At 26.6% G+C, this 15,509-nt stretch overlaps 1 long non-coding RNA gene across 1 annotated transcript; it reads left to right on the top strand.

Moving 5' to 3' along the window:
- Positions 1-12,269: 12,269 nt before the first annotated feature.
- LOC136089155 (uncharacterized) lies at positions 12,270-14,984 on the top strand. The gene is made up of 2 exons (XR_010642812.1): positions 12,270-12,405; positions 12,642-14,984. It is a non-coding gene; the product is annotated as an uncharacterized LOC136089155 (long non-coding RNA).
- The last annotated feature ends 525 nt before the right edge of the window (positions 14,985-15,509 follow it).

Raw genomic sequence — 15,509 nt, 5'->3', positions numbered from 1 at the left:
CCCTTTTTTAACTAATTCTTTATTTCTAATAGCATTTTCACTTCGAATTGATTTCTTTGGTTTTATTGAAGATCCATATGCTAAGTTACTAAGATTTGCTTCATTACTTTGTGTTCCAGATCTAATCAAGTTTGATAACAGCTCTTCACATTTTTTATTAAGATTTGATTTAGATACTTTATCAATTAATTTTTTTCCTTTTTCTATTGCAGTATTTTTAGCAGCTTCTATTACTGATAATGATAGTTCTTTTCCTGCTGATTTAGCAGCAGTTAATGCACTTTTTCCTAAATCAGTAGCTGCAAGCTTTTTAACCATAGCTGATGATACTTTAGTTACATTTGATGCTACTGGTCGTCTATACATCTCTCTTAGAGTATCGAAAAGTCCACTTCCTCCAATACATGCTTCTTAATATATCTCTTATTTTTAATGATGATCATTTTTATATACACAATTTTTTTATTCATACTGCTAGAATATTTTGTATTGCTTTATATTCTTCACTATTTAATATACCCTGCCTTAGTAATTCATCGCTAATTGCTACAGCTTCATTTCTTGATGAATTATTACCAACCTCCCAAGCAGCTATTCGCAATCCTAACATTTCAAGAAATACATTAGGATCGCTTGGAAGAATTACAGTTTGAATTACAGTTTTAATTCTTCTCCTATCTCCAACTCTACTTTCTTTTCTCTCATACTCTAGTTTTCTCCTTGCTCCCTTCATATCCTTCCAAATTGGAGATATTAATTCATTGTATTTTTCACTTCTTGACGACTTTGGTTTGTTTGGATTACTAGAAGTAATTGCATCTGTTTGTAGTAATATATCTCTATAGTTTTTAATATCTTCATTATTATATACTTCTTTATTTGGATTAAATTTTGTTATCAATTCCCATAGACCTTTTGTACCAATATATTCTTTTCCATCAATATTTATATTATTTTCATCAATAGTTATTGGCCTTTTACCAATGTATAACTCTCCATCTCTAGAATGTATTCCAAATACTGTATCTGTAGACTATTTGCTTGATGTATATAATCTAAGATAATCCGTTGCAATTTTGCCTAACTTTAATAACTTTGAACTATCAAACTCAATCTTAGATGCATAAGGATCCCTTTGATCCATACGGAGTAGATCCTTTTGGTCCATACGGAGTATCTCAGTATTTGGAAAAGTAAGTGCTAATTGATCTTTCAACTTTGATATCCCTTTACTTATACCAGATTGACTCTCAATGAGTGGACTATACAACTTTGTCAAATATTGATTAAAATTAGATTCACCAATCTTTTCATTAAGAGCATTTTGTTGTACTATTTTTTTCAAAACTTTGTATTCTTCAATAGCTTGATTTCTCTTTTCAGGATCAGTAATTTTTAAAAACGACATTTTTAATATTGAAAAATAAAAAAACATAACACAACATAGAATTTAATGTTATGTATTTATTTATATTTTTCAATATTAATTATATTTTTAATGTTGAAAAATAAAAAAACATAACACAACATAGAATTTTATGTTATGTTTTTATTTATATTTTTCAATATTAATAATATTTTTAATTTCATAGTCTTTATAAGTGACGTCATCTGATTCTAATAATACTGTTTGTACTGCAATTGATAAAATACTTTTTATTAAATTTTTTTCTTCTAAGTCACACTCTAATTGAAGTACATATTTATCTATCATTCTCAATTTATAATTCTTTTTAACATTACTCCATTGTTTATTATGATCTTTAATTTTAATTTCTACTTTAAAATAAAAATCAGTATCTTTATTCCAAATAAGTTTATAAAGTTTATTTCTCTCATCATCACTATAAGTATCTGGTATTTAAAAATTACCTTTTTCAGTAATAAGATTATAATTATATTGACATTTTGAATCATATCATAAATCCAAAGGACCTATGCGAAGTAAATCAGTAACACATGATTTACTTCGCATTAATCCTTCGGATTTAATAATAACTCCTGCTTTTGCAAATCCTAAAAGTTCTAAATATATTTTTTTATTCAAATCTGTTTCAAGCATACTACATTCTAAAAATAAAGGATAAAACATATTTATTAATAAATAATAAATATATTAACCTATACATATAGTTATTTTGTTTTTTCATTTTTTTGATCCTTCAGATTTACTTCGCATTGATTCTTCGGATTTACTAAATCTTATTTAAAGTAAATTATTCGCTTCTTCTCTTCCTTGATTAATTAATGATATCTTAGTTTGTTCATCAATATCTTTTTTAATTTTTGTCCTAATATCTTCAAGCATAACTTTAAATTTTTCATATTCGCTAAGTATCAGCTCAAATTTTTTATCATCTATTTTCCCATCTACTAAAGCTTTAGAAATATGATCGCTTATCGTATTCAATTTTGAACTAGCAAGTATTTTTATGCTTTCATGCTTTTCTGCTTTTAAATTTAATTTTTTATTCACTTGACCTCCTATCAATGGAAGAGCTCCAATCGCTAATGCTGCACCTTCACATGCAATAGCTATTGGAGTTGCTACTATTGTGGCTAAAAAACCGATTCCAACAGTTCCTAGTGCCATTGTACTTCCAATTAATGCTACATCAACTGCAGAAATTACTTTTATTGCCTTATGATACTTTTAACTTAATGTTAATCTCTTTTCTCTCTCAATTTCTATTTCTTTTTGAATTTCACTAGTCTTATTCAGACGGTAAGCAATAGGATCTATCTGCTGTATTTCAGTATATTCATTTGGTAAAGTCGGATATAACTTATTCATATTTGAATTATTTAAATACTCCATTTTATAAAGCAAAATAAAATTATTTATTTTACTAAATTAACATAGCATAATACATCACTTTTTTTAATTGTTATATCTTCAATTGAATTATTGTTTTTAATAATCACAGCAATATTATCAACTGATTCTGATACAATATTGTTATCTAAACTTAGCATTTTTAATTTTAGACTATTTTCTAAAGAAATTAATGCAAAACTAGGATGATCAATTTTTACACCTATTTGCAAAGATATAACTTTATGTGACTTAAATGCTAATTTAATATCTTCCTGTGCGAATATTTTATATTTAGACCCATCAACTATTAATTCCTGCTTATTATCAAAAGTGTCATTAAATACAAAATAAGATTTTGGGTCTTTTATAACAGTACAAGGCAAACTAGTATCTACTAATCCATAATTAGGAGTATTAATAATACAACTTGGAAGTGGCCTCTCATACCAAAAAGCTCTTTGTCTTTTATTTATAAATTTATGTATTGGAGGATGATATACCATTTTTGTATATCAAGATTTTTTTTAGATTCATGAAAATTCTTTGATTTTTTAAATTCTTTTTTTACAAAATCAAATTCAAAAAAGGTATATTAGCAAATGGTGAATTAGGCCCTAATAATAGACCTGCTCCAGTTCTCACATAACCTTTTCCAGCACTTAAGTATAGTCCATCTCCTAATGATCCTCCACTTTTCCATGGACTCATAAATAATCCACCTCCCATTTTAGTGAACTTAATTCCTTCTCCATTTCTAACTTTATAAAATCTTTTTTTACCAATACCATTTCCAGCAATTTTATTAATCAGATTGTTCCCAGTTGCAGCTCCTACACCTGTAAGAAGTCCTGTTGCTAGAGACGGTATTACTTTTGATGCTAAAAAACTTCCAGCTAATCCTAAGAAAGGTAAAAGTGCTCCTAGAAATCCTCCCTTCTTTATTTTAGCATTGTACATGAGTTATTTTTTGCCTAATTTTAGCACTACTCCTTCACCATTTTCATATGCTTTTGAAATTTTATTCATCTGTGTATTTGTTACAGCTAATGCATGTTCTCCATTAAAATCTGAATGTGATAATTCAATACTAACTCCAGTCTTTTCACTGATTGCTTTTTCAGTTTTTTTCAATTGTCTTTCTGAAAGATGTATTTTAACATTTGTATAATTTGTCATTTTATTATAAGATTATTTTTTTTCTCTTATGTGAAATCTAATAGAAATTTTTTCACCTCTTAAATTAATTAGATTTCCATCTTGATCAACTATTGTATTTACTAATGTTGAAATCGAATCTAACAATACACGTTGATATATTAAACTAATCGGTTCTTGAACAATTTTATATCCAGGACCGACATTTGGAAAAAATGAATATATAATTTTTTGTGTTTTTCCATCAACATATGAATCTTCTACTATACTAGATGTAACGTGTATAGTATTCACTTTTAATATTTTCGCAGTACTTTCAGATTCATAATAAACTGTTGAATATATTCGATAACTAAAACCTAAAAGTAGGCAGTAGGCAAATTTCTAAAAAAGAGGACTTTTATTTTATTTTTTTCGACAAAATTGTAATGGCACCACATCAAAAAGAAAAAAATCAATTAATTTCAAGAATTTCAATGTCTTTATCAGACTTTCATTGAAAGTGTTTACCTTTGATACGGATATTCAGAAGCGTTACTATCGGGGCTCGTTATTTTGGCTAGTTTATGTCTTCTTCTTGTTCCAGCCAATTGTATACTTTTTTGTATTGTTATATATTGTAAACATTTTTAAACGGCGAACTAAACTCTCTTAATAAATATGAAAGTTTGAGGTTTTCAAAATTTGAGGTTTTCGGTGACATTGAGAGAAGGCCAAATACATATTTTGCATAAGCCTTATTACAAAGTATTTTTCATTCAAAATTTCAATAAATATAGAAAATTCGTGCGTTTTGTTTTTGTATTGAAAAATATTGAAGATTTTTTTGGTAAATTATAAAAATTTTATGAATTAAAATTTGGTGACGTTTTTTTTTTACTTTAATTAGTTATAAACATCCTAACCCTTAGTACCTAAGGGTTAGGATGTTTACCCTCCCCCTTTACCCACATACACATTTTTCCACCACATTTCTTTAGCTTTTTGAAGAGATGTTTAAAGTTATTTGTAAAATCAAAAATATTATAGCTATCTTAAGATTACGAAAGAAACAGAAAAAATGATTTATGATTTTCTTTTAAGACATAAGACATCTGTAAGGTAAGACACCTTACCAGAAAAAATCTACATATCAATATACAGGATTAATATTACAATCTATCTTTTCATCGTATTTATAATATACTTCAGTCATTTTTTTTCCATTTTCTTTACTTATAATTACTGAAACAATTTTTCCATTATTGTCTTCATAAAATGGTTCATCATTTTTATTATTAATAAAGATTACAGCTGTAGCATTGTAGGTTAGAGCAACTTCAATTTTTGTTTGAAATGAACAATTTCCATAGGGGATTAAAATAACTTTTAAGTTACCAATATTATTTATTTTTCCAAACGAAGAACACCATGATTGATCTTTTAAATGGAACAATTGCCCACTCCGTGGTAACTTTGGACTATCGTTCCCATATTTTCCATAGAGACTAAGTTTTTTTTCGCTTTTATAAAAATCTAATATTGCTTGTGTGTAAGTAGTTCTATCATCTAAACTACTGGTTTCGCAAAATACGTTTACTAAAAAAACTATTGAAAAAAACCAAATAAAAATGTCGTTCATTTTTCCAGTCGATCATAGATACATCATAACATACATATCCTGTTTAGTCAAAAATTTAACAAGAATTTCTTCTCTTGAAACAAAATAATCCTTCCAATGACGTTGTAAAGTTAAACAACATCCAATCATTTTGCATTATTAAAAAAAACGCTACTTTAATACGTCGGTTTTTAAAGAAAATTTTTTAATGAAATAAACTCCACCGCTGGTTCAATTGTCAACTTCTATTTTTCTGGTAAATATTTGTTTAAACTTATTTTAAACAAGAAATTAATTTGAGGAATTTATTTAAGCAAATTTGATTTAACATGTCAACATTTTGTTTTGAATTTGTAATAGTAGGATGAACGCTATCGCGTTCATCCTTTATGTTAATTTCGCGTTCATCATTTATGTTAATTTCCAAAATAAAATACGTACTTCGGGGAAAGGCGCCGCTACACTGTTTTGCCTGAGATATTATCTCGGTATTAGTTACCGCATATAACTTCCGTTATTATTAATACTCAAAAGATTGTTACAATTTTTTATTTTTTAACTATCTTAAGTTAAAAAGTTTTTTAAAAAAATATTCTATATTATTTTAAGCGAAATTTACTACCAAAAATATTCCTTCTTGTAATATTAACATCAAAGTCCGCAACTGTATCAAGTTATTATTTTTTTAAATTTAATTCACTCACAACAAGGCTGCTAGCAACCACTATTTAGTTAAGAGCTACTAGAAAACAAAGAAGGAAGAGAAACAAAGGAGCTAATTAAAAGTTAGCAAAAGACTTAGCAAGTTAAAGATTTAATGAGTTAGGAAAACATGAAGATGAGCGAGAGTTTGAGAGTATTGAAGTGGGGAAAAAAAGATGAATAAATGAAAAACTTTACTGAAAGACAAGCGATGATGAGTTTTTGTTGATGAAACTAGAGAAGATAGCAACTTTGAGCAGCAACCGTGGTAGTATTTGTAGAAAAGAGAAAGAGATGCAATCTTTCAATTCTGGAAGTTGGAAGCGACGCGGTTGAAGTTTGATGGAGCCGGAGCCGGGTTTGATAAAGTACAGCTAGGGCCTGGTTTGCAACCGGGGCTGTATAAACATTTATACATCTTAAAGTATTTTTTTTATATATAACTCGTATTATATTTGTATACATATGCATATATAAACACCATTATGATCAACATGATCATCATTATCAATATTCCTATCATGATCATCATGATCATCATGATCATTATGATCATGATCATCATTATCACAATCATCATGTCTATCATCATTAACACCATCAGCCTTTAACCTCCCTTATTTATGCTGTTTCTCTAATATAAACAATCTAGAGCATTTCTTTTCTTTAACTAAAGCTCATTCATACAATATGTAAGGTACTCTTTTCAAGTTTTCTTACTCCTAATTTTAACATTTAATCCTGAAACTGCTACCTCTCTACATGTGGATACCTAAATCAATTTAATCTTTTCTAACAAGCGTTGTTCGATACAACTTTTTTTTCTAATCTGTACTTCTAACTCTTACCCATCTTCATGTTTTCCATTTGTATACATTTTTATGTCTTCAGTTAACCCTTTCGTGACGAGTGACCCGTATGGCGGTTCATAAAATTTGTTTCTAATTGACGAGTGACCCGCATGGCGGTGCATAAACAATTTTGAATATTTCAAATCATCTATAGCAATTGGGGAAAACTTTAAACTTATTTTTGAAATGTGAATAATTTCTTAAGTTAATGCTTCAAACCGTTTGTTAACTGCATTTAAAGATCGCTCGAAAATTAATTTTAAAAAATGACAAAAACAGATAAAAAGTATACTGTCATGAATGAGATTCTTGATATTTTTTTCAGTAATAGTAATGAAGATTTTTTTTGTTTGATCACCAAATTAAATGTATCATTTATTTAAATTCAAAAACGGTATGTTTATGTATTTTTTCTTTATTTGTTAAAGGTTACATATAGAAACTATATATTTTTGTTAATTTCAACATGATATATTTTTGATCACGTTACTAAGATAATAATTTTTTTTTTTTAGTTTTTTAATTTCATGAAAGCCAATTCTTTGACAAAAAAAACAAGGTCTTATTTGTAAAATTCTGACTAGTAATTTTTATTTTATACTCTTTTAATTGATCATGATCCTAGATCGTTACTTTATGCGCAGTCATTTAGCTGTTTTTAAGTCCGTCGCGAAAGGGTTAACCATTTCCTAGCTTTTCAACCCTATTATATATTTATAAAGTAACTCATAACTTAATAGTGGTTGTTTGCAACTTTTTTGGAAGTAAATAAGAGTTTAAAAATATATAAATATATGCCAGTATTTAATAAATAGTAAATGCAAGTATTAATTTATAATATATAAAGTACTATAAACTTTTATCTAGCCCCGGCTATCAATCCCTGCTAAATCTTAAAATTTTTCCGGGAAGCTCGGCAGATAAAACAGGTCTAACTACGTTTACAAAGGGTTTTTGGACCTTGTCTAGAAAAAAATGAGCGTCATAAGAAGAACCAGCCCAAATATGCACATAATATTTCATACAGGGATAAATAAGAGATTTGTAAAAGCAGAGATTGTTATTAAGAATAAGATCATGGCGAGCACGATAACGAGAAGCAACTTTAGCAGATTCTAATTTGCAATAGATTGTATATATGGTTTCCATGAGAAGTCATTAGTTAATGATAGTCTAAAAAAACGTAAAGAAGAGTACTTAGTGAGAGGATTGCTTTTAATTAGCATAGGAATGCCGAAAATATTGCCATAGCTGTTAGCAGTAAATAACTAAGTTTTTTTGGAGTTCAAGTTCACTAGCCACTGCAAGCTCTAACCTCTTCAAGAGAGACTAACTTCAAAATGTGCTGCTTGTTCTAAGCGATCGAAAAAAGAAGGCTTTTTGTCAAGAAAAGAGTGTTAAATTGATTCATTTGCAAATTGAGCAACTTTATAGTAAATAATATTGTCGAAAAAGACATTCTAGTTTTATTATTTTTTGTCTTAATTAATCTCTAGTGGTTAGATTCTATCAAAATTAAAAAAAGAAAATAATAAAAAAAACTCATACACAATAAACATAATTTTTAGATATCTCTTCCTAATTTTTAGATATCTCAACTAAGAGATGTTGAATATATATGAATTGAGCGAAACCAAGTTAGTTCACAATCAAAAAATGTAAATAAGTGACAAAAGACTTCATAAAGTTATTACTCACATAACCAATACAACTACTTATAGAGCCAGTGCAAGTAAATGTCACGTGGGAGCCATTCAAACTTTTACTGACAAAATAAAAGAGAAAAAAGGTCCCTTTTTTTTTTGAAACTTGCCGACTGATTGGCCTAAAAGGTCTACATTTGCCAAGTGACTTGTCTAAAAGGGTCAAATTCGACAACTTCGAAATCGTTGGGTGTCTCACCCCATAGCCCCCTCCCTCCTTCGCCCAAACCTTGACTACAAACTACACCAGCATAATTACTCATTACACCAAAACAACTATTTATTTATTGACAATAGTTTCCAGAATTTCAGATATAAAAATACGTAATTACCTAGAAAAATAAAATATATTTTCATCACACTTTTGTTAAAAAAAAATTTTATTTAGTGTAACAATGCTAGCAAATGTTTAAAAAAGATCGAAAAAGATCCTAGCCCTAACGTTATTCAAAGCAATAAACTTTTTAATTAAATTTGAAAAACTATATGCACAATATAAGGCCCATTTATGTAGATAAGAAACAATACAGGATCAAAGATAGAACCTTGAGACCCAAAAGTTACTGAAAATGAAGAAAAGTTTTGGTCATTGAGGAATAATTTAATACTGCAGTTAGAAAAATATGATTTAAAAATCTCAAAAATTTTCCCAGATTTATGCGTATATCTAAAAATCGGTTAACCTGTTTAACTGGAATAGCAGAAAGAGTATGGTCATTAGATTCGTGAGTCGAATTAGAAGAAAAGCCGCACAGTAAAGTGTAAAACATGGAGTAGAATGAAACCGATGAGCAAATGGAGTAAAATGAAACCGATGAGCAAATGGAGTAGAATGAAACCGATGAGCAAATGGAGTAGAATGAAACGTGACTTAAAATGAGAATATGAAAGCTTTCATACCTGATCATGGCGGTTACGTAAGAAGCGCAGAGAGGTGAAAGGCATTTACTCGAGGACAAAATTTTTTTTAAGAATTTTATATTAACTTAGATCTTTTTCAAAACTAGAATATATATATATATATATATATATATATATATATATATATATATATATATATATATATATATATATATATATAATATATATATATATATAAATAAATATATATATATATATATATATATATATATATATATATATATATATATATATATATATATATATGAATACATATATATATGTATATATATAATATATATACACATATATATTATATAATATATATATATTTATATATAATATATATCACATCCCATCGCATCCTACCTCACTTCGAGCACTGTTTATATATATATATATATATATATATATATATATATATATATATATATATATATATAATATATATATATATATATATATATATATATATATATATATATATATATATATATATACATATATATATATATATATATATATATATATATATATATATATATATATATATATATATATATATATATATATATATACATATATATATATATATATATATATATATATATATATATATATATATATATATATATATATATATATATATATATATATATATATATATATATACATATATATATATATAATATATATACATATATATAATATGAGCATACTTAAAGATTTCTTAGATGTAAGCAGTGAAGTTAAAGTTGCTTTATATTTTTTGAACTATGTGGTGATAACAGGAATCAGTACAATTAGCGTAAATTTATATGCAGTAATTAGAAGCTATCATCTAATTAAAACGCTGTTAAAGTTTTTTCGTTGTTAAAATAATATCATCACGCATGAATAAATCTGTGGCGCTTAAACTACCCAGTGTTTTTATTTGAAATTATCTAATTTAAAGCCCTAAAATAATTTTAATTGCTTTTTGAATAAAAGCAAAACATAATAAACAATTTTAATATTTTAACAACACTAAATATTTTTCTGTAATTTAAATTCAAAAAATTTGAATTTTTATTGTTTGAAGGTTTGAGTTAATAAAATTGATAAAATAACGAATTTTTTTTTTTGCGATATTATTCTTTTTAATGATAAGTTTTGTTTATAACGAATCATATTCCAAATATTAGTTCTAATGGTCAGGTTGTTGATTTTTTACTAAATTATTGTTATTTTTATGAACCAATTTAAAGTGCTCATATTACCAAGTGGCCTGGGTAACATTTGCTACTTTTTTAAAACCTCTGTATTTTAAGGAAAACTTTCGGGTGCCCAAATAAGTTAAACTTATGTGTTATAATTTGTAATTCATAAGTGATATACATTAAAATTAGTATTTCTTTATATTACTCTAAATAATTATATTATTAATATATTGGATAATAATAACAATACTAGTTATACTTTTTTAACAACTTAAAAGGTTTTAAAAGAAAGTATATTTAATATATAATTAGTAATTAGTTAATAATATATAATTAATAATTAGATATAATTAGTAACTTTATTAATTAGATACTCTTTAGATTTTATAAAAATTTTATGAAGATATAAGCAGTCAAAATACACGACTTCAAAAACAAACATTGACTATAAAAATATTCAAAATGCATGTCTTAAAAAAATTTAATCACTATTAACATTGTTTAGATACAGACGACCGTAGAATGGGTCAGTAATCCTTTTTTAAATTTTTATTAACATTGTTTAGATACAGACGACCGTAGAATGGGTCAGTAATCCTTTTTTAAATTTTTATTAACATTGTTTAGATACAGACGACCGTCAAAAAAATATTTTCATACAATCAACAATATACATAAAAATAAGTAAAAATATTTTCATACAATCAACAATATACATAAAAATAAGTAAAAATATTTTCATACAATCAACAATATACATAAAAATAAGTAAAAATATTTTCATACAATCAACAATATACATAAAAATAAGTAAAAATATTTTCATACAATCAACAATATACATAAAAATAAGTAAAAATATTTTCATACAATCAACAATATGCATAAAAATAAGTAAAAATATTTTCATACAATCAATAATATACATAAAAATAAGTAAAAATATTTTCATACAATCAACAATATACATAAAAATAAGTAAAAATATTTTCATACAATCAACAATATAAATAAAAATAAGTAAAAATATTTTCATACAATCAACAATATACATAAAAATAAGTAAAAATATTTTCATACAATCAACAATATACATAAAAATAAGTAAAATGAGTAATATCTTAAAATACTGTATATTAAAAACAAATTTCCATTACTTTTTTGCTTTCAATATTATTCGCAGAAAATAACTAACCGGAATTTCCTTTTAGCATGCTATCAAATAATATATTATTTATTTGTGAAAGTGTTTTACAATTTTATGTCGTTTTCATTCTACTTTGATATGATAATATTTAGAGGAGTCTTAAGTATATGGTACTTTGCAACATGAGGAAATTTACAATATAATATCATTTCTGTTATGTTATATGTTACATTATTGGTTTTATAGAGTTTTTTATAGTTAAAGTTTTTTCTCTTTTAGATAAATTTGAAAATACTTTGGGTATTTATTTTAGAAAGATTTATGAAACAAGTGAGTGATTTCATGAGTAAGGAAGAGATATAGTAACGATTTCTTAAATATCGTTTTTTATAACTTTGAGTTCCATAACTTAAACAAAGTTTAATAACTTAAGAGCAATTTATTATAATATTATAATAAAAATATTTGTTTTATTATTTTATATTACTAATAAAATGGCATTTATATATTATATGTTAAGTTTTTTTTATTTTTAATGTCATTCTTTTTTTTTTTTTTTTTTTTAGCAATCTTTAGAGGCAAGTCACCAACAATATGTATGTATTTAAGACGCACCCTGAAAACCTAGGACCTAATTCTGAAAATGCTGAAAAAATATCCCATCAAAATCCTTTTAAGCAAAGATTGTGTATGTTTTAAGGTTCTCATAATATCAAAAATTGAAATCGTAGTTTGAAATCCAACAGAGATTTTATTTTGAATATTTTTAGAGTTCGGAAAAATTTGTATGTGTAGATATTCAACGATAAATTGTGCGCAAATATTCGCATAATTATGCACAGAACTATTTTTTTCAATTTTAAATTATTAAAAACCGTTAAATTGATTTGACTACACAGACAGACAAAAAAACGAATTTTAATTCTAGTTTTCATGAAGTTTTTAATTATCGTACTTTTGAAACAAAAAAATCATCAGTTTTAATAGTGGAATTAAAAGTTAACAACTTTTAACTCCACTATTAAATCTCTTTAATTAACGCACAATTAATAACTTTAAGTTATTAATTATAAAAATGCGTTTAAAAAAATTATTTAAGTTAATAATTATAAGAAAGAAATCGAATTAATAAGAAAAAACTAGCAAATTTCTTTTTCCGAACTGGAGTATCCCTTTGTCTCGTTGACTCTAAAGCTTTTAAGGATTTGATCAAAGCACTAAATCCATCGTATGCATCATCAATACCGTGCGCGAAAACGCTGTCAGGTACGCTCCGCTTCATTAGAAGAAATTTTCGAATCATCTAAAAATTTAACGCTCCTCAGTGATGGTTGGACAAATATTGGTGGCGATCATATAGTAAATTTTTGTATCGAGGCACCAAATACAAAACCGTTTTCCTATACTTTAATTAACACATTGGGTATAAATCAAAACGTTGCAGCTGTTGCTGGTATCCATCATTGAAGTAATCGAGACTCTCGGCGCACAAAAATACAGAAGCATTATCACTGACAAGCTCCAGTAATGAAAATCTTCAAAGGGCATTGTGAGTACTGCTGAAAGTTCAATGAACATCAAAGAAGCTGAGAAAATCATTAAGTTTGTGAAAAATAATCACATTGTTAAAGCAAAGTTTGATCAAAGGAGAATCGCAGCAAAGATTGCTCGCTCACTAACAATGTCCAATTTAATTCGATAAATGACCTTTATATGGCAAAGTATGTTTTGATTCAACTTGCGCATGTGGAAAATGCATCTTTGAAAGAAATTGCTCCAAAAACAAATTCGGCCGCTGTTTTAACGCTAATTAAATCAAAGGCGTTCTAGGATAGTTTGGTAAAACTCGTAAAAGATATCGAATACCCTTCTAGTATCATTGAAAGACTTGAAAATGGTGATGCTTCATTAGCTTTGGTGTTCTATTATTTTGGTGAAATGTACAAGATATTCGCAAATGAGAAAATTATCCTGGAAATGGTTAAGATGCCCTTTAAATTCCTTATTACCTCAAATATAGGAATTGCCTATATGCTGACACCGAAGTATGCAGAAGAATTTTATTTTGGTGAGGATAAGACTGATATAATCAGTTCATTTTTAGAATTAGCCTCCAAACCAAATCCGAAAATCGCTGAGAAAGTTGAAATCGAAATGATTGAATTTGTTGGAGAAATGAAATCACTGACAGGAAAAAGAAGAGACAATTTTTAAAATAAGCGCACAGAATTATTGGAACATTGTTGGTCGTCAGAAATATCCAGCAGTCTTTGAAGTTGCAAAATCTATTGTTGAAATGATTTGTTCGTCAGCAACAGCAGCAAGAACTTGGTTGAATTTTCGATTTATTCATTCACGATTGAGAAATCGCTTGACAAACGAGCGCGTAAAAAAATTAGTTTTCATATGAGTCGGTCAATGTTAAAAGGGCGTAAGTCCATCTACGTAAACTTTTGGGAAACTAAAAAAACTGCATTTTCCCCGTGGTAAATTTTTGATAATGGTTTAATGATTTTTTTTCTTTGAAGAGGATAATGTTTTTGACTTCAAAAAAAAAATTGTTGAACCATTAAAAAAAATTTACAACAGGGGAAAATGCAGTTTATTCTAGTTTCCCGTAAGTTTATAAGTTGGCCTTTCATCTTTTTAACATTCACGGATTCATATATACCAATAGTGTTTTGTTGGATACAAAGGACAAAAAGGACTACATTTTAAAGGAAGGAGCAGTTCTTAACAAGTTTGAGTGTGAAGAAATTATAATTGAGTAAATGTAATACAAAAATAAATTAAATTGTTAACTTTTGTGATATAGAAATTCGTTTAAAAATTATGAAAATAATTTGAAATATTTACTAATAAAATTATGTACAGAAAGTCAAATGAAAAATTATTTCTTTTAATTTTAAGTCAGCTGCGTTTGATTTAAAAATATTTTCTATATTTGACAATTATTAATTAATTTCACATACCATTTATCTGTTAAGTTTGTATGCGCATCATATGCATATAATGCGCATAATTATGCGCATAACCTTTGAGTGGTATGCGCATATATTCGCCGATATGCGCATAAGTTCCGAACCCTAGATATTTTGTGCAAAAAGTTAAATTTGACCGTTATTTAATCATAGATCACCTCCTAAAAATACATTTTACAAGTTTTTAATTATCAAACGGATAATTGATCACCCTAAACTTTGCATAGGTACTTATAAAAAGCCTATTTGAATTTACTCAGTATATCCCTATCACGTCCTTATTGCTTTCGTCCATGCAAAAAAGTATTTCATTTCCGCGCGCCAAAAATTTATTTTCCATCATGCCTACGTTTCCTACCCATGAAGACTGTAGAAAATCAATTTGTTTAATCTGTATGAAAAAACCAGACAAGCAATTGACAGAATCTTACCAGAAAAAAGTTCAATTTATTT

This window comes from Hydra vulgaris, chromosome 12 (assembly GCF_038396675.1).
Source record: "Hydra vulgaris chromosome 12, alternate assembly HydraT2T_AEP".
Classification (NCBI taxonomy): Eukaryota; Metazoa; Cnidaria; class Hydrozoa; order Anthoathecata; family Hydridae; genus Hydra; species Hydra vulgaris.
The sequence above is the reverse complement of the archived record's forward strand: the minus strand, read 5'-3'. Positions and strand labels throughout refer to the sequence as shown.